This window comes from Cyanistes caeruleus, chromosome 15 (genome assembly GCF_971803275.1).
Source record: "Cyanistes caeruleus chromosome 15, bCyaCae1.hap1.1, whole genome shotgun sequence".
NCBI classification, from domain to species: Eukaryota; Metazoa; Chordata; class Aves; order Passeriformes; family Paridae; genus Cyanistes; species Cyanistes caeruleus.
In genome coordinates, this window is record NC_141715.1 from 2,469,994 (window position 1) to 2,489,588 (window position 19,595).

At 46.6% G+C, this 19,595-nt stretch overlaps 1 long non-coding RNA gene across 1 annotated transcript; it reads right to left on the reverse strand.

Moving 5' to 3' along the window:
• Positions 1-13,004: 13,004 nt before the first annotated feature.
• LOC111935437 (uncharacterized) lies at positions 13,005-19,000 on the reverse strand. The gene is made up of 3 exons (XR_015276762.1): positions 18,723-19,000; positions 16,690-16,814; positions 13,005-16,508 (listed from the first exon to the last, which is right to left on the reverse strand). It is a non-coding gene; the product is annotated as an uncharacterized LOC111935437 (long non-coding RNA).
• Positions 19,001-19,595: the final 595 nt, after the last annotated feature.

Consider the following 19,595-nt stretch of genomic DNA (forward strand, 5'->3'; position numbering starts at 1 on the left):
TTCTGCAGAAACCCTGCTTGAGTTTGGGAAAGAAGAGAGCAAAAAAGCGTTTTCTGGGTTCCCCACCTGAAGACCACATGGCACATAAAGCATCCTCTTTGTTTTATGTGCTACAAGGTTAACAGGCGCTCATGTATGGGCAGCATCAAATCCAGAGGTGAGCTGGGCTCCACCTGCAACATGGGATGGTTCTGAGTTTCTGAACCCACCAAATCCCGAAGCAGTATCTACAGGAGGGATGAGAATCGTCACAATGGCATTAATGCCAAAGCCCAGTGCAGATAATTTAATCGAGTGTCCCAGCTGACATATTTGTCAGACACACAGAGTTTTTGTGCGTTTTTGATGCAGTTATGTGAGGCAAAAGTTAAAGATGGGCAAGATTTGCTAGTCCCTTCTCCTTTGAAGATCCTTCCAGTGTTCTGGTTCCTCCATTCCTCTTCCTCCTCCTCCTCCTCACCACATGAAGGAGCCACAAGCAGTCAAAGCAGACGTTGACAACATTTTTTTTTCCTCCAGGAAAAAAAACCAACCAAACTACCTTGGCATTCCTGGCCTTCCAATTCACACAAAGCCTACAGCTTGTGGCCAGACCAAAAAGCAAAATGCTGCAGCCCATTGTGGCAGGACTATCAGAAACCCAGGTCAGGTAACGGGACTGCAATTCCATGGGGCTCGCCAAGAAGGAAACGTGCCAGTGTAATTAGAGTGGTAATTATAGCACCCGAGTCACCGCCCACAGACTGCACAGAGCAGAGATTCCACAATCAGAGTCCAAACAATGCAGTGCTCTGGAGCTGCCCTGACTGCTCCCAGCTCAGCTGACCTGGGATCCACAGCGCATCTGCTGCTCCTGGGAACGGCCGCGCAGGAGCCAACAGCTGCCGACGAAATTAAGGCTCAGTTTTTGTTCTTGTGTCGAACCCAAGAAATTCAGTGCGATCCTGCAGGGCTGCTATGAGCAGCGAGAGAGAAAATCATCTCTGCAATCTGATCTTGGGCTCTCCCTGGCCTTCCATAACCACATTTCACTTTTTACGTATAGATGGTCTTCCCGCTGCTTTGGGACTTCTCAGCTGGATTAGACAATAATGAACCCGTAAGTCCAAGTGTTCCTATGGCCTGGTGGGATCTCTCTTTTCACTCCTGTGGGATCTGGGCATATGCTCTGACACACAGCACAGCCTGTTCACCATGTTGGCTTACAGGTATTGCAGCCGTGACCTACATGACACAATTTATAGGTTTTTATTCTTCTTGTGGAATAATGAGTACTGTGAGTTGAAATTCACAGTAAGAAACTCCCAGGCTTTTAAGTAAATAGTTAATTGTCAGTTGAAGCTAAAAAGATTCTCCAAATCTCAGCAGTTATGAGCCAGGCTTAGATAAACCAGGGCTCAGTGCAGAGTCACAGAGCTGTGCTCCTGCTCCAGCTACCAACACTGGAACTCTGAAAATACAAGTGAAGGTCCTGCTGCTGTCATGGAACTTACTGGGGTCACTTGGGTGCAGGAACCTGCCTGAACTCTTCTTTCTGCAGGGCTAATGCTGGCATCTGTTTTCAAATGAATGTAGTTTTTATCCACCACGATGTGCCTCTCGCCTGCATCACCCCTATCTGTGTTTATTTAACGTGTTTTTACGAGGAATGGTTAAGATTTGCTTGTGGTGGAAGCCTTTTATTTTGTGGGGCTGTGGTGACAGGAGCCCTGTCCTGGTGTTTGTACCTTGTCGTGTGCTGGCTCTGGGGAAGTTGTATCCACAAATGTTCCCTCCTGCTCCCAGCAGGATCCCACGCCAAGGAAAACACATTCCTTGAAGAGATAGGTAATTGCTCTTAGACTTTGTCTAATGTTAGAGCAAGACCAAAAGAGCACTTGAACCAGTTTAGTATTCATAATAATACGTGGTTCAGAGCTGACTAAAAGGCTATAATTCTTTTGAGGGGTTCCTCTGACATCATAAACCACCAGAGCTCAGCCAGTCAGCAGAAAGCAGAGATTGGATTATAGCTGGGCTCATCAGCATGGCACCGTCCATGGCAGTTTCTCATGTCTGCAAAGGGATTATTTCAGAAGGTTTTTTTTCTCCTCATTCCAAATCACTTTATAACCCCAAATGGAAGAATTGCTGGATGCTGTTTTCTGCATGAGAAACCCTCAGAGATAATACTTGCTGTCTTCTCTGCCCTGGTGTAATCAGATTTTAATCTGGAAACGTGTCCAGTAGTGCAATTCAATCCTTTCACCCCATTAATAAGCTGTGGTGCTGCAGTACAGCTGTAACAGCACATCTGGCTGGTGCACGAATGGCCCCTCATGAAATTGTTCTCCCACCTCCCCAAGAGTTTTGCCCATCCATGTGCCAATCCTGGGCCCCACATTTACTGAAATACATTCTGGATATGAGTTTGGTGGGTCCTTTCCTGGGGCTATTTCAGCTACACCCATTTTTATAGTCAGTAGCGGGTTCCATGTGCCAAGCATGCCTTGAGTTTTGGTTGATGTCATATTGCATTCAGAAGTAGCTGGGGACCATTTCAAAATAGAGATCTGCTTATATAAATATTTATATGTAATTTTCTGATAGCCTCAGGAAACCAAGTCAGCAACTGAGGAAATAAATAGGCATGGAAAAAATCATAAGGGCATTGTTTATGAATATAGACAGATGATAATAACAAGCAGAACGAATTCGTTGGAGAGGGAGAGCTGACATGATGGATGCTAGCTTTAACACCATGTACTAAACTTTCTGTACATCTTGTTTCAGAATTCCTATTTCTTGAAAACCCTCAGGAATAAATTAGTGTGTGGGTGAGAGGTTCAGACAGGGCTGACTTGAGGGTGGAATGTGCTGAACAAGACCACAGACAGGGTGTCCATGGCCTTCTGCTGCCTCCTGGGACTCCTCTCTGCCTTTTCCAATCTCTGTGTTTAGTCAAGTGTCTCTCCTGATAACTGGTGGCGCTTTGGCTGAGGTAAAAGCTGCCTGTGCTTTTGTGTCTTCCATCCCCAGCAGCTTTGCTGGGTGCCCCAAGAGCTTCTGCTGAGGTTCAGCTGTGTCTGGAATGTCCCCAGCAGGAAGGCTGTCCCCGGTGGCCTGTGTCACACGAGGTGTTCCAGGTGGAGAACAGGCTGGGGTGTGGAGCAGACCCTGCTCCAAGGCTCAGAGCAGCCTGGTGGGGGACAGAGCTCCCCGTGGTGAGTGCCTGGTGACAGGGCTCCGTGTCAACATGTGTCACCCTTGGGTGATGGAGATGGGCACAGCACCCTCAACCCTGCCAAAATCTTCTGGGGAAACTGCAGGGCACAGACTTGAGCCCAGCACAACCTCAGCTTGAATGGCACTGGGCTTGGCTTGCCAGGAGGATTTTCAATAATAACAGCAGCTGTTCGAACCAGTGGCACAGTAATAGTCATTTATATGATTTATGGGAACACTGTATGTAATGATTCCAGCATATACAAGCAGGACTGAACTCCTTTTTAGCCTCCTGAATAGAGGCAGTTGTGTAATACCCACAGGAGCTCAGTACTTGTAGGAATATCCGGCACTGCCTGTGGCTGGAGGAGCTGTTTACATCCATCATTTCAGCTGACCCCATTAGGAGTATTTGCAAGCAGCAAAAGAAACTTCCCTGCTGTTGAACCTAGGAGAGCAGGTAGCCTGCTATCTTCCTGAGGCTTCTACGTGCTCCTGCCTGCTTCTGTGGCATGGCCAGTCGGGGGGATGCAGTTTGTGTTGGATTATCAGTGAGCATAGAGCTGGTATTGTCTTGGCTGGCCCATCGTTGTGGGCAGACTGGCTGACTACAGTGGCTTGAGTCCTGAGATCATACCAGCAATTCTTCTTCCACAGCCAGTCTCCCATTATAGGCTGCTGGAACACACTGGGGTGTTTCCAAATTCTTTTTTTTTTGTTGTTGTTGTTTTTTGGGTTTTTTTGCATCTGTCTAGGAGGGTTGTGGTGTTCCCTCAGCGTTTGCCTCTTTTTCGATGAACATCTCTGGTGGGCTCAATGCACTAAGCAGGACCAAATCTTTGGGTTTGTACTTGCTAAAATACAGGCTGTTCAATTTTCTCATTGCTGGGTAGGATTTGTTAGGTGTGGAAACCTTGGGGTACCCCTTCCAGAGCCCTCCTGACCCAGGGAACCCTCGGAGGTGTGTTTTGTGTGACATTGACACAACGTCCGTGCACATTCCTGTGCCTGGAAAGCAGAGCTCAGCACAGATGTCCTCAGCTGGCTAAAGAGCACTGAGGAGAGGATCAGAGTGGCCTTGTGACAGTGAGTCACAAGAACAAGTCAGGGTAATATTCTGCAGTCTTCTATGAATTGCAGCTTAAAAAAAAAATAAAGTCGACTTCGTGTTCTTTGCAGTGAAAAAAAAACAACCGTTTCTCACAACACATTTTCACCTTATTTAGGAGTATTTTTGTAGTGATTTACATTTGGGGGTTAAGTGTATTATATTGGGCAAAGTTTGATAATAGGTGCTGCTGTTACTCAGCTGACCTTGGTGGATCATCACCCCAGAGTAGCCATAAAGACCTAAAAGAAGAGAGCAGAATATGGGCTGGGAATTTGAGATCAGCTTGGTTTTGAAGTACTTTTAATTTAGATGCACGAGAAAGGATTGTTTTAGGCAATTTTGATCGAATGTTCTTTTTTCCAGTCAAAAGTCTTTATTAATTGGCTGACATAATAGCTCTGTGCCTCTTCTGTGAAATTTTGAACCTGTGTAATTTTTTGGAGCCTACAAACAGCTCCTATGCCAAAATGTGTCTCCTGGAATAATCAGATGATTAAATCTCCTGCCAGGAGGACATGATTTCTCTCAAATTGATGTCTATTCCCTGCAAATTTCATCTCTTGTCTCATTAAAATGATTTGGAGTCTATTATTCTCCTACCAAAAGTTCAGTCTGTGTTTTGAGGACAGAAACAACATAACCTAAGAGAGGATGTTTTCATTTCTCAAATCTCTGCTTAGGCTGTGTGTCACTCTCTGACGTATCTCTTGAACATTTATGGCTTTGAATGACGTTCAGTAGAGCAGGTTATCATTGTTTTACTTTGATATTTGGGTGCTGTTTTAGTCTGATGGCACCATATCTAAACTATGAACATATTTCTCTTGGTGTCCTATCCTGAGTGTCTGCTCCAAGGTAAAAGTGGATTTATTTGTGAATGAAGGCTTCAACAGACAGTCCTTGTGCCCAAATGTCTCTCATTCTGCTGCAGTTGGGTCTTCTGAGGGCAGTTCAGGCAGTTCAGAGCTGCCTCTGGCTGTGCTCCAGGATAGGATTTTCTCTTTCCTTGCCATCTGTCCAGTGTGATGATGACAGAGCTTCTGGGGGGCTCGCTCTGGTTTTAGTGCAGCCTCATCTTGGATGAGGGCTGGCCCCCAAATTCTTCAGTTCTGGAGAAGGGACTGGCCTTTCATGAGAGCCACATGACACCTTTCTCTTGTTTCTGCCAGCCTTTACCTCGGTGAGCTGTTTCAGAGCCTCTCCTGTGACACCAGGTACGATGACCTCTGTCCCTGTGACGTGCCTTCCCACCAGACACTACCTGATTATGTCATTTTTCTGCAGAATATGGTCTTTGGACCAGTGTGAACTGGTCCAGCAGGAGCAGATGATTTCCACCAGTATAAATGGCAAAGAAACACGTGGAGGATCATGAGTGGGTTTTGTGAACAGGATTCACCAGAATTTTACTCCAAGAGCAATTCATCTCTGTCACCCTGGAGGGACAGTGAGGAAAACATGAGTTGCCCCCAGAGTCAGCAATTGTTCTTATTCCCACCCACTGGAAATGTCCAGGAGAACTCTTAGCCCAGAGAGATGAACCAGCACCTTTCTTAGTTAATTTAACTACACCCACCATGGTAAAATCATGGTAAAAGAAGCAGGTGCTCAGAGCCCCACAGCCCTGCAGACAGTGATCATTTTACTGGCACATCTGTATCATTTATTATCATACAGACATGAACTTGACTAAGAGCTGCTTTTCTCCTGATGAGGCTGATAATTACAGTTTATTTTGTTCTTGCAGTCCTGTGTGCTTGAGCCATGCATGTTTTCCGTGGGGCAGAGTTATTTCTGAGCAGCAGTGTGCTTTCCAGGCTGGCACTGTCCTACCTTTGGTGGCAGCTCGGTGGGCCTTGGGGACAGCTGGGGATGGGGACTCTGCTGCTTCAGCAGCTCCTGCTTTCCCTGGTGTGGTTTCCCTACACTTGGGCAATCCTGTCGCTGGTGACCTTTGTCTCTGCACTGCCTGGAGGTGGCATCTGGCCTCAAGCCCCTGTGGGAAGCACAAGGTCTTCTCCAAGCTGTGTGACACCCACCACAAGCTCGTGCTTGGGCCTCCTCCAGTTTTCAGGCAGCTCACTCACAGCCCTTTTTGGAAGGGCTTTATCCTGCAGAGAGGGAAGGAGTGGGAATTGCACACAGATGGGAGCTAACAGCTGGTGCTTTAACAAGACCCCTCTTTCTGCTTCCCTGGGGGAGTCTGGCTAATTTAGGTTCACTCCCTACCTTCCTTTTCTTCACCAATGTAGATTTTGGAGTTCCTTTGGTCAGATGTTTGTGACCTGACTTTTCACAAAAGCTTTTTTTTTCAGTGGAGCCCTGGTATGAACAGGCATCTTTTCCTGTTATGAGTTTTGCATTCTGCTCAGTGCAAGCTGCTTCCCAAACCCATTGCTGGGCTGAAGTGCTCCACCAGGACATCCCAAAGCAGTCTCCTCACTGCAGGTTTTGTGCCAGGTCCATCTCCTCCCTCTGTCTGGCATTTCCAGCAGTTTTCACTGTGCCTGTCAGCAAAACTCCAGTCCGTGCAGGCAACAGGGAAAAAAGAAAAATAAAGGAAAAAATATTTTACTAATAGCTATTGCTAGGGCATTTTGGTCTAAAGACCTAAAATCTTTCATGAATATTGCAGTGGCTTCTCAACAGGCCTCCAGTGCACACAGCCCCCATCTGCTGTGCTTTTCCAGACTTCAGCTCATCTGCTCCCTCCTGCACGCCTTCAGCAGTGGAATAACTTTTTCCTAGCTGAAAGCCTTTGCCAGCTGTGCTAATACTTGCTTATAAACTTGGTTACAGAGATTTCACAATTCCAGCAGGCAGGACTTTACTCTTAGCCCCTGCTTAAAGTGAAATCCTGAACTTGGCCCTTTCTGAGAAGTCATTTCTTTCCCTCTGCAGACTCATTGCAGGGAATGCTCATTCCTCAGTTTCCCATGTAAACCAGGCAGTCTTCTGTGAATTGCAGCTAAAAGAAAAGTAGATTGTATTCTTTGCAGTGAAATAAAAAGAAGTTGCTTACAACACATTTCCATTTTATTTAAAAGAGACTATTTTTGAAGGGGCTTAAAATTTGGGGTTAAGTGTAGTATGTTGGGCAAAGTTTGATAATGAATGCTGGCTTTTTTCAACTGATTCTGATGGATCATCACCCCAGGGTAGCCATTTACCTGCTTACCATGTTTTTCATTTTCCTTTGAAGGCTCTGAGACTGGAGATTGGCAATCTCCTCTGGGTAGTGCTTGCACAGGCTGTGTTTGCAATCCCTGGGTGAGTCTGGATCACAGAATGGGCTGGAAGGGACCTTAAAGCTCATCCAGAGCCACCCCTGCCATGGCCAGGGACACCTTCCACCATCCCAGGCTGCTCCAGCCTGGCCTTGGGCACTTCCAGGGATCCAGGGGCAGCCACAGCTGCTCTGGTTACCCTGTGCCGGGTCCTGCCCACCCTGACAGGGAAGGATTCATTCCTAATGACCAATCCAACCCTACTTTTTATCAGTTTGGAGCCATTCCCTCATGTCCTTTCCCTCCATCCCTTGTAGAATCTCTCCATCTTCCCTGTGGGCTCCCTTCAGGTGAGCCCCAAAGCTTTTCTTTTCCAGGCTGAGCAATCCCAAACCTGTCAGCCTTTCCTTCTGGGAGATCCCTCAAGTGCTGTTCAGAGCTGCAGCAGTCCCAGATGCAGAACTCGGTCAGGAACAGATGCGGCACAGCCACCATCTGCCGAGGAGAGCGCGCCAGAGGCAGGGAGCACGTTCCTGCTCCCCCCTGCTGCTCAGACAGCCCCTCAAACCCAGCCAGCACAGGGCAGGACGTGCCACAGCCTCCTCTGGAGCTGGGCTGGCTCTGGAGCAGCATCTGTGAGAGCAGCACAGCCCTGGGAAGCACCAAGGGAGCTGCCCACCTGCTGCTGCACCTGCACGGCTCCGGGGATGGAGAGCAGCGATGTCCCCCCGGAGCAGCCCCGGCCCTGCAGCCCCTGCAGATGTGCTAAACCGTGAAATCACGGATTTGGGGGGGGTCAGGGACGGGGAGGAATAGAGGAAGGGAGAAACAGCTTCATTCAGTTCTCTACGGCACCTATTTTGTGTTCTGTCTCTGCCTCTCCAGCCTCGGGCTGATGTTTTTCCATATGAATAGGAAAATGTGTGAGTTTGCTTCTGTTCTTGTAGCCCTGATTGTACAAAAATGGAAAATCATCTTGGATTCAGACTCCTGCTTTTGTTTCTCTGAGCTTATTTCCAGGATCAGGTTCTCTCGCCCGCTCATTCATTTGGATCTTCAACCTTGCAGAAATCAGGATTAAAATCAAATGTTTCCCCTCTCTCTTTTTACTTTTTAGCTTTTCATTTTAAGCTGGGAGTCCTGGTATTTCTGTGCACCATTTGCACAAGGGTTTTGTTGTTTTAAGCTTCATTTTCCAGGCGAGATAGTGTTTATTGCTGTGCTGGTATTGTGACTGTAAAGGAACAGTATGTTTTCATCTGTGGTGTTCCTTCCCTGAGCAGATCAATCCCAGTGAACTCTTACTCAGCAAAAAATATGGGAGTTTTACTAAACATTTGCTCAGAAAATACATTCTGTGGTTAGATACACTGGCTGATATGACCACACTTCAACAGCACAGTCAGGGCTGACCTGGGATTTAGGGTTGTGGGGTTGATGTAGAGCAAAGGCTTCTTGCTGCTTTATTTTAAAAAGCTGGGTAAAGCACAGGGCTAAAAATAAAATCATGCTTAAAAATACATGAAATTTCGGAAGAAAAGACAGAAGTCTCTCAGATTTCTGTTCTGTGGAGCTCGGCAGTGTCCTTTTGAGCACTTCATGCCAAAACAACAAACCCCTGTGTTTCTCAGGCTGTTTGAAAGAGCAGGAGACGGAGAGCCATTCCTTCCTGAGGCTCTGCCAAAGCCTCGAGTGGAGGCAGACGCTGATGTCAGAAAGCTGCTGGGATTGTCTTGTTTGCTACGTGATTGACAATCCCTGTGACACCATCCCTGTGCCCAGCACGGCTCCTTCGGGAGTTTTCCACTGGCTTTGGTGAGAACTGGCTGAAATCCTGCATTTGTCTGATGTGCTAATGTGTTAACTGTGTCAAAAACTTCGTGACACCCTTGCCTATTGTGCATCTGATGATCTATGGGATGATAACTGTATCTGAGGAGGACAGACAGCCACAGGAATTTCTCTCAGTGTCTGTTGCATTGTTATTAAAGACAGAACTATCCGTGGCCCTGACAGTACAATTGCATTATAACAACAGTAGATTTTCCGGGGAGTTGAATTTTGGATTGCCACTTAATCACCAAACCAGTGAAGTGTTGTTTGACTGAATGGAGAACGTTTTGCCTTTGACTGGATGGTTATTATTTTTCAGTGCCACATAATTTGCTGTTATTATTTTCAGTCAAGAATTAAAAACAAGTCCCTGGTTTGGGTCCAAGCTTTAGATAAAGAACATCGCAGCAGAAACTAAGGGAGGAAAGACCAGCATATCCTCTCTGACATCCCTATCATCCAGAGCTTTGTTGTTAAGGGTTGTGTGTGTATAACTGGGTGGCTTAAACATTTAATTTGCATTATAATATTTAATGACTATTACATAAAAGTAGAATCTCTGTGTTTTCAGCAGCTACACTCCCTAAAAACCCTCGTAGCAACCGTGGCTGAACCTCAAGGTCCTTTCTTGACTCTGCCTCCTTATCACACCGAGCTCCAGTGGATTTAAGTGGGAGTTTTGCTTGAGGAAAAGGGTCATTCTTGGGATTTGGAGCAGGATGTTCTGTGAAAGGACATTCACCCATAACCTATATTGCCTTGACTTGGCAGTATTGTTTTATCTCGTATATCTGACACTCTCACTGCTTACGTAAGAAAATAGTTTGTACTGTCAACAGCTCTGTTTAACCTTTAATAATAAAATTAGTAACTAAAACCAAGAGGCCCAAGTCCTGGGGCCCATATTTGGGTAAAGTTTCCACTGAAACCAGTGGTAATTTTGCCAGGAACAGGTCTAGAAAAGCCCTGAATTTTGAACTCACAATTTACCCCAGTGAGCTTTTTCAGTAGCCTCTGTTTGTGCTCTCCAAAGAGCAACCGGGACTACAGTGGCAGCGAGAGGAAACGTTAGAGGAACCTTCCTGTACTTTCCATTTAATGACTTTATTGGACGAGACATCTGATGATACCAGGTTTTTTTCTAATTCCCATTTTTATAAGCGATCTAATGCGCGGAAACGTCAGTTCTGGGCATATGTTCCCGTCCCTGGAGTCTTGTTCAGACATTAGAGGAACATTTTCTGACTCAAAAGATAAACACTTCTGCTCGAGTTCAGGGACGGAAATTGTTTTCATCGCAGCAGGTGTTGCCCATTAGTTCTACTAGAACTGAAACCCTAAGCTGGGCTTTAAGGGAGATGCATAATCGAGCTCTTACATCATTGTGAGATGTACCGTACTTGAACCTTTTGCTTGCTGAGACTGTATTTCCTCCAAGAAACATCCTGTTTTGCAATCCCCCAAATTCCCCATGTGCCATACAGCATTAGGGATTTCATCACCTCCCGGGCACACAGGCTGTGCTTTCTGCACAAGACCCGTAGGGAGGGAGAGACAGAGAGCCAGACAAGTCAGAGGTTTCCATATTTCCTGATGGGACCATGTGATCCATGAAAGATGGCTTTATTTTCATTCCCCCCCTCCTTCACTTCACGCTGTTTCCATTCTAGACCTGCTGGAGGCGGCTGATTGCATCATGTCAAGGAGAGGATCACGCTCTCCTCAGCCCTGTTCAATTGTTCCAGGTCCCATCTTGCTTTTAATGGCCTTGGCTGCTTCATTCCTGCCCTTCACTGTGTCGTGTTTGAGAACAGAATATATTTCTTAGCGGTTTTTCATTTCGTGCTGTCATTGTAAATCTTCATTTATAACTCTAGGACCTAATCTGATTCATCTAAATCCACTGGGGATTGTTACTCTGGGTTTAAATAGAGGTTTGCCAGACCTCAGCAGGCTCTGACTTCCCTGAGTGGCTCTGTCTGGGCACCCACCTGTGCTGGCAGGTCCTGAGCTGCTCTTGGGCTCAGCCCCTGGGGATGTGAGGCTGTTTGTGCTGAGTTGTGTCTGCACTTTGGGCTTGATTTGGATTTCTCTGGAGCGTGGTTGGCCTCAGCTATGGCCCCTGGACCTGCTGCCCAGGCACTGAGGGCTGTATCTATCTGGTGATGCTGCCCTGCTCTCATCCTTGGGCCTGCTTGTGTGTCCTTTGCAAAGCACATTTCAGTGGCTGCGGGATCAGGGTCTGCCCCTCAGTTGCTGCAAACCCTTCCAAGAGTGTCTTCCCTAAAGACTGCTCACTTCTTATATTTTGTACTAATATTTGAGACCTGTTGACAGCTCTGCTGCACTTGCACAGGTTGTGCCATGAGTGCAGTGCTCATTGTTGAACAAAAATGTTCCACTTCCTAATTACTTTTCAGTAATATTGGTCTATCTAATGCATAGAGGAAAACTGGCTGGGTTTTTGTTTCCCTCAGCGATTTTGTTTGATTGTGTGTTTGGTCCTTTCCTTACAGCAAAAGAAAGGTATAATCATAGAAGCACTAAGGTTGGAGAAGAGCTCTGGTATCATTGAGTCTGACCTGTGCCCCATCCCCGCCTTGTCCCCAGCCCAGAGCTCTGAGTGCCACCTCCAGGGATGGGATCCAACCCTCCCTGGGCACTTCCAGTGCCTGAGCTCCCTTTCCATGGGGAAATTCCTGCTGCTGTCCACCCTGAGCCTCCCCTGGCCCAGCCTGAGGCCTGAGCTCTCCTCCTGTCCCTGTTCCCTGGGAGCAGAGCCCGACCCCCCCGGCTGTCCCCTCCTGCCAGGGCCTTGTGCAGAGCCACAAGGGCCCCCTGAGCTCCTTTTCTCCAGGCTGAGCTCCTTCCCAGCTCCCTCAGCCCCTCCTGGTGCTCCAGACCCTTCCCTGGACACACTCCAGCCCCTCAATGCCCTTCCTGAATTGAGGGTCCCAGAACTGGACACAGCCCCTGAGGGCAGTGCCACCATGGGGGGACAGTCACTGGTCCTGCTGCCACGCTATTTTTGGCCCAGAACGATCCTTCCAGCCACCGATTCCCTGGGTGATCACTGCCTGCTCACCTGTAAAAATGCGGTTTAAATAGCCCTGACTCCGCAGTGCACAAAGCAGAGCTCGAAAGCAAAGATTATCCCAGGAGTTTCCTGCAGAAGCTCCCCCTGGCTGGGAGCATCCCTCAGAGCTAAAAACGCTTCATGATCCAGCAGGGCTGGGGAGGGCAGGGAGGAGCAGAGGAGGGAAGATGTGGCCGTGCCCATCCTCCAGCAGCATCCTCCGGGTGTGCAGCAGCTGTCCCTGCGGCGGGATGGATCCGGGATGGATCCCGGCCGGGAGCAGCTGGAGCAGCACTTTTCCCTCATCCCACTAGAGGGTGGGTGCTGTTTGGACAAGGCAGGCTCGGGCTGGAGCTCTGCCCGCTTGGCAAGGCCACAGCGGGGGCCAGGCATTAATTTAGCACCTAACGAGGGGGCTGGGGCTGCCAGCCCCGGATGGGACCTCACCAAATACTCGGCTTGGGGATGGATGCAGGAGTTTTCCCTCTCTGCTTCAGTCTCCGGAATCAGGAGATGCTCTGAGTATTAATAATATATAAATTGAGAGAGACAATTTTTTTTTTTCTTTTAAATTTTATTTTATTTTTTTTTTAATTTTTAGTAATTTAAACTAAAAGCGTCTATACTTCATTTCTAAATTAGAGAGTTTTTCATGTTAGCATCTTCTACCAGGCACAGCATTTAAAAAGTAATTCTTTCAGAGATGAAAAAAACAAAAATAAAAGAAATAGTTGAGATCACATTTTCTTTGGGTTTAATGTTTGCAAAATCTGTTGTTTTGGGACAAAAAATGAATAAATAAAACGGTCATCCGATCACCTTCTCCACTTTTGAATTGAAGAGTGGTTTGTACTTGATAACAAATCTCAGTTTAGAAAGGACATGATTCATTGTGTAGCCATCAGCATCATCTCATCAACTTCCCTGAACTCCACTTCAAGCAGAAGATATTATTTCGGGTTTTTTAATTTTTTCACCTGATCTATTTGTTTGCCTTGCGGGAACTGAGAATGCAATCTCTGTTCAGGACTGAGCCAAATAATGTTGTAGCTGAACTATATAAATCATGTCCAAGACAAGATGGAATAAAGGTAGAAAAGAAGAAAAGTTTCTGAAGTTTGGAGGGAGGGAATTTATCTACAAAGAAATAGAATGGACCAGCATTGATTTGGTGTCGGATTGGCAAGGCAAGGGATTAAAACCCCGAGAAACAGGGTAAGATGAAAAAAAATAATCCTATGCATCTACTTCTGGGAGAAAAGATATTAATTTAGGTAAGAATAATATTTTTTGACACAAAACTCAATCAATTTGTAAAATCAAAGACTTGATCTTAAGAAGAAGACGTTCAGTTATACCAATCGAGCTAAAATAGAGAATAAACAAAAGGCAGTTGTCTTTTTTTTGACAGTCATCAAAAAAAAAAATGACTTGGACATATGTTGCTTTCTGAGAGCCCCTGAGAGCCTTTCCTCTCTGGGATGACATATTGCACACTTGCATGGAACAGGAGAGTTTTTCCCTGGGTCGAGGGCGAAATATTGCACAAGCAGCCCAGGTGCCTCGCAGGCGTCGCGGATCCTTCTTTAATCTCCCGTTCCAACATCACCGTTGGCCTCTGCTGGAGACAGGAGGCAGGGGGAGGATGGATCACTGAGCCTGTTCTGGCGTGATAGCTCCTATGTTTTGTTCCATAGACAGGGCTGTGATCAACAGGAGCGCTGCCAGCGGAGGTCACTTGCCAGTTTATGAGCAATGGGATTGTTCCGCCGGTTTGTGCAGCCCCGCTTGTTTTTGCTGTTATTGAAATGTAACGTTGGCTGACAGCTCTGTGGGATCTCACATATGGAGGCTCTGCTCCGCAGGGATGGGAGAAACTGGACAAATTGTGGAGGGTTTTCACATATGGGGCCAATTCATGCCTGATGAACCCCTGTGGAAGCTGCTGGCGCTGCACCAGCCGAGAGGCTGACCCGGCAGATCCACTGATTCATTGTGGTGCCGTTGTCATGATTAAAACACTCAAAATTTTCCCCCTAATGGGGGACCACGCTGAGTTTCAGCATGTCCTGCTCTGCTGCCCGCCTGTTTCTGTTGTTGTTACATCTTCTGGGGTTGTTTGTGTTTGTTTAGAAGGAGCACAGTGAGCTAAGCTGGTGGTTGAAGCGGCAAATGTGGCTTAGTGGGATTATAAAGACATTTGACATTCTTTGCCACCTTCTTAAATGTGTGACGTGAATGGGTATGAGAACAGGCAATGTGGATAAAGAGGAATCAGATGACAGAAATGAGACCAGAGTGGTGGAAAGCAGAGGAGATGAGAAATCCACTGGGATTTATTTGTTCAAGGATGGTCCCAATCCATCCCGTGTCCAAGTGGCTGAGAAGAAGGGATATGTGTCTGGAGAAGGTGCTACCCTAAGAAGACGATCAGGAATGGAAGGGAAAAGAGCACTGTGGGGTTTGTGGAACTGGGAAAAGAATTCCCAGATGTTTCAGCTGGGTTGAAAGATCTGTATGTGAGCAAGGGTGGAGGGAAACTTCACCAGTGTGTTGTGCAGGATTAAATGTGGCCTGGTGGGTTTGGTGGCCCATATTTGCAGGGTGTTGGAAGAGCTGCTGAGGGCATGGATGCAAAGATATGACCGTTCTGCTGTTTTCCCAACAATTTATGGCCATGGTTTAGAAAGTAAGGCAGAGAAAAGATGTTGGGATGAGTGACTTAGTAAAACCAAGCTCAAATCTATTGTTCCACACAGGCTCTCAGGGCATCATGTGGGGCTCGCTTCCACTGCTTGCAGTGTGTTGTGGAGGAGGGGACTGGAGGAGGAAAAGTAAAACTCCATGAAAATATAAGTGTGCAGCTTGAAAAGAGTAGCAGGGCCATAGGCCCTCAATGAGAAAAGCAGGGGCACTGCATCTGAATAATGCAAGATGCTTCAGAATGGGCTGAAAGGGTGAAGAATAGTCTGGTAGCCAAAAATAAGAACTGTGTGGGTTATTTTCATTTTGAAGAGAGCTGGTAGTAATCCTAATTCCAGCTAGGAATACCAGAGGAGGCAGCCTGGGAAGTGATGTGGGCATTGGAAGGGGAGGGTGGCTCAGGTCCTGGAGAGAACTTCCTTTGCACGCAGTGAGAGTCTGCAAAATGATGAGTCCCACCCCTCATTTCACTGTGTTTATGCACTTGTTCTGGCTGTTTTGTGTGCTGCAAACTTTGGGTGGTGGGAGCCACAGATTTCAACAAGGAATGAGGAATTAAACGTGGGCCCTGGGCCGTGAATGTCCCTGAGGTGCCACCACCCACTGCTCACCTCGTCTTCTCCTCATCTTGTCTAACTGAGCAGGGACAAAAATGTGAAGATGTGTAAGCAGATCCCATCACCTATCCAGGAAAACCCCAGGTTGTAAGGGCTTTTATTCTTTTGTGCTTAAATTTTAGCAGACTGGAGCCAATAGCAGCTGCTCTCTCCACAGGCTTAAGCTCCCATGTAAATTTTGAACCAGGGAATCCCAGAACGGTTTAGACTGGAAGGGAAAATTGAGAAAACTTAGTTCTGCTTCTCTGTCATGGCCAGGGGGACCTTCCATTATCCCAGGTTGCTCCAAGCTCTGTCCAGCCTTGTTTGAGGTAGAATCTGGTGAGGATTTGGCTTGGGATCCAAAAAAGAGACAGGAGGATGGGCCAGGGATGATGCTCAAGCAGTTCTAGTCAGGTTTGTAGATGCACCATGAGAGAAGTGAAGAGCCACAAAGGCAGGTAGGTGGGCACAGTGGTGAGGTGGAGGTGAAAGGAAGATGCAGAGATGAAAAGAAGCTAAAATTGAGGGTGAGGTTTAAAGTCAAAGGCTGTAGTCACTCTTAGGGACAGAAGGCTGCAGGTGATGGATATTGAGCTGTTCAGTATAAACACCTTCCTGTCTTGAGCTCTCCTCACTCTTTTATGGTTTTTTCCCGTGGTTCAGACTCTCAGACCCTGTTTCACTCTCCTTTCACTGAACACAGCCTTTCCCAGGCAGGCAGGGATGGGAATTACTTGGACTGCACCACTCCAGCCCTGAAACAAGCAGAAAATACAGCTCCACACCAGCTCCAAAGTGCTGCTCCAAAGGCCAAAGTTATTCCTACAAAACAACTGATCTTGCACTTAAGGATGGATTTTGCCACTGTTTTTGAGGCTATGTGCAAGCTGGGCATCTTAAAAACTAGTAATAAAATAAAAAGAATTGTGTTATTGCCTTCCACATGCTTGTATAATCTGCCTGCAGAACGTCTGAGCCATCTTCTCTCAATCTGGATGTAGTTTTGGTTTCATATAGATGGTTTTTGATGGGCCACCTCCGTCAGCCACTATGTTTCAGGGCTGTAAAAATAAGAAAAATAATAATTTTGCTCCCCGAAAGCCAAATCAAACCACAGTAGAGATCTGACAGCTGTCCAGGCAACTGAAAACAATCAGTCATAAAGTGCCTTTAAATCAACAAATAGAGAACCAAAGAAATATCAAGTGAGATTAATCACTGTCAATTGTTCCAAGATTTTATAACAAAGGGGCAGGGGGAGGAATTAGTCTTGCAGACTTTACACCCCCCCCTTTTCTTTATTTTTTTTTCAAAGGGCAACAGTTATCCAAGTCAGTAAAAATGAGGTAATTATATTGCAAAATTCTTTGGATGAGAACGAGACTTAGTTCTAAAATCTGAAGCTACATTTACCCACAGCAGAAAATTGCTGGAAATTGGGTGAATAACAGCTTGCATGTTTATTTTTCCTAGAAGAAAACAATTGACTCTTCAGAACTCATTTGGAAGTGACTGAAAACAGATGGCAGCGGAGATGATTTGCTACCCAGAAGCATCAGGGTGGTTATGGATTCCTGGGGGCTCCTCTCGTGTTTGTCTGCCTTGGGCTTCAACAAATACAAACTGGACTGGGGAGCAAAAGGCGATTTTCAGGAGTTCTCAATCACTGCTCCCTCATACTGAGAGAATGGGAATGCAGCTTTGTTCTTCCCTCTGCTGGGATCATTACTTAGTTTGGTGTGTGCTAGGGGCTAGGCAGAGCTGGCACTGCCTTCCCCAAAGCCTGAAAAATTGACATTTTTATTCTCTGCCAGGGGGGACAAAGGTGTGCAGAATTTCCAGCCAGGACCTGGATAAAGGAACACCCCCCCAGTGTTGTTTGTGGGGTTGATCTTGCTGGCGACCCTCTAGCAGAATTAATTTGTTCTACAGTAACCCCAGGTGTTTGTGATTGTCATTCAGGACTCCACCAATGAGGAAAAAAAAAAAGAAAAATCTGCATTTTGTGTGCAGAAGCTCTGAGTGGATCCCCCAGTGGTTTTGGGGATCCCCTGTGCTAAGGAGGGGAAATAAGGAAGATGCTATGGAGGTTGGTTTTCTTTATCAGAGTAAAAGTGGGTATTCAGTGATTGAATGAGGCACCTTTTGCTCTGATGCTTTTCCAGTGTTAATACACCAAGAATTCAAGCTCTCTTTCCAAGCCAACAAGTAAAGGCATTAAATGGCAATTATGCTGTGTTTCCTCTAGCCAGAACACTCAAACCAGGCTTACCATTTTCCTATTAGCCACTGAGAACAGAGATGTAATCACCCTTTTTCTATATCATATATCATACATATATATATATATCCTGTACAAGACATGGATTTTTAATGGCTTTATGCCTTAGTCCTCATAATTTCTATATCTGTGTGAGTTTGCTGCCTGATTTTTAATGCTGTGTCCATGTGTGTTTTTAATGCATTGACAGAACCATGTGTTGTTTCAATTAACTGTGCAGCCTGAGGACACCCATGGCAATACTTTGCCTGATCCAGAAAAGTATTTAAGCAAATGTTTAATGGTTTCAGATTGTCTGGGTTAGCAGTGTTTAAAGGTGAGCCCACAGATCCCTGCTTTGGTGGATCAGGGAGCAGGTGCACATTTCCACAAGGCTGTTTATTTTTTGGTTTTTTTACAAATGTAAACGATGCTGTGGGGAGATTCCAGAGCAAACTCCCATTTTCAGGTGGGAGCGTTGCAGACTGCCTGGGGTCTGAAGGTGGAGCTGTCCCTTTTTTTGTCACTCTTTTCACCCTTGGTTTCAAAGATGAAGATGGCCCAGGTTGACCTCCCATGCTGCAGCCCCTGGGGCAGTTCAGGCTTTCAAGGTTTGCTGATACAAGGTTAATTAGTGTAAAGTTTGACCCCTTGCCCCCCACTTTCTCTCTCTGAAGTCACAACTAAGCTCTTGTACTTTTTTATTTACCTTGCATCTTATCTCCCTTTGTTCTCCTCTCCCTGGGAGCCTAGTTTTCTCTTCATGGCTCCAGGCTCTCTCCCTTTTTCCCTCTTGTTGTCACGCTGAGCCTCTGGAGCTCTTTTTGCTGAAGAAAGGCCAGAGTGAAAAGTCCCCACAGCCCAGCTCTCACACAATCTGATCTGAGCTTAATCCAATTTGCCTTGGCTGGGAGTTTTATGGCTGGGATGGGCTGGCTCAGAAAGGAAACCTGTGCTGGCTGCACGGTGACATTCTCCTGCCTTGTTGCATCACAGCTGGCTCCGTCCTGGCCAAGAAGGTGTTGTGGGTGAAGGTTTATAAGTGAACTAAAAAGGGATGGGTGGCCTGTGGAGAAAGGACCTTGCATGAGTCTCCAGCAGAAGAAGAAGCAGGGAGTGGGCAATTAAAATCAGGTCAATGTGTGACTTCAAGGGTGCTGAGGGAGTGAGGGATTCCTGAGCAAGTCACTGGCCTTGGAGGTTTCTCCCCAGCTCCACTCTCGTCAGAACCAACTCTAAGAGTTATCTTGTGGTCCCTGAACGATCTGGCTGCTTCTCCCTGCCCTCCTCTGAGGGGCTGGAGGGATGTGGCTCTTGGTGGCATCAGCTGGAAGCACTGATGGATTGCTTAGATAGATTGACAGGAAAACCTTTCTACATTTCAATAAATCAGCTGCTGAGGCAGCTCTTGTGACAGCCATCCACGTTTCCCCCCTCACACTCTGTGACAGGATGAGCAGAGCAACCAGATGAAGTTTTTCTGGTGCATGGGGTGGGTCTGTCCCCAAAAGCTCCTTCAATGAGCACCAGAACTCCTTCTCCTTCCCTGGGAGGACTATGAAGGACTCTCTTCTTCACTGGG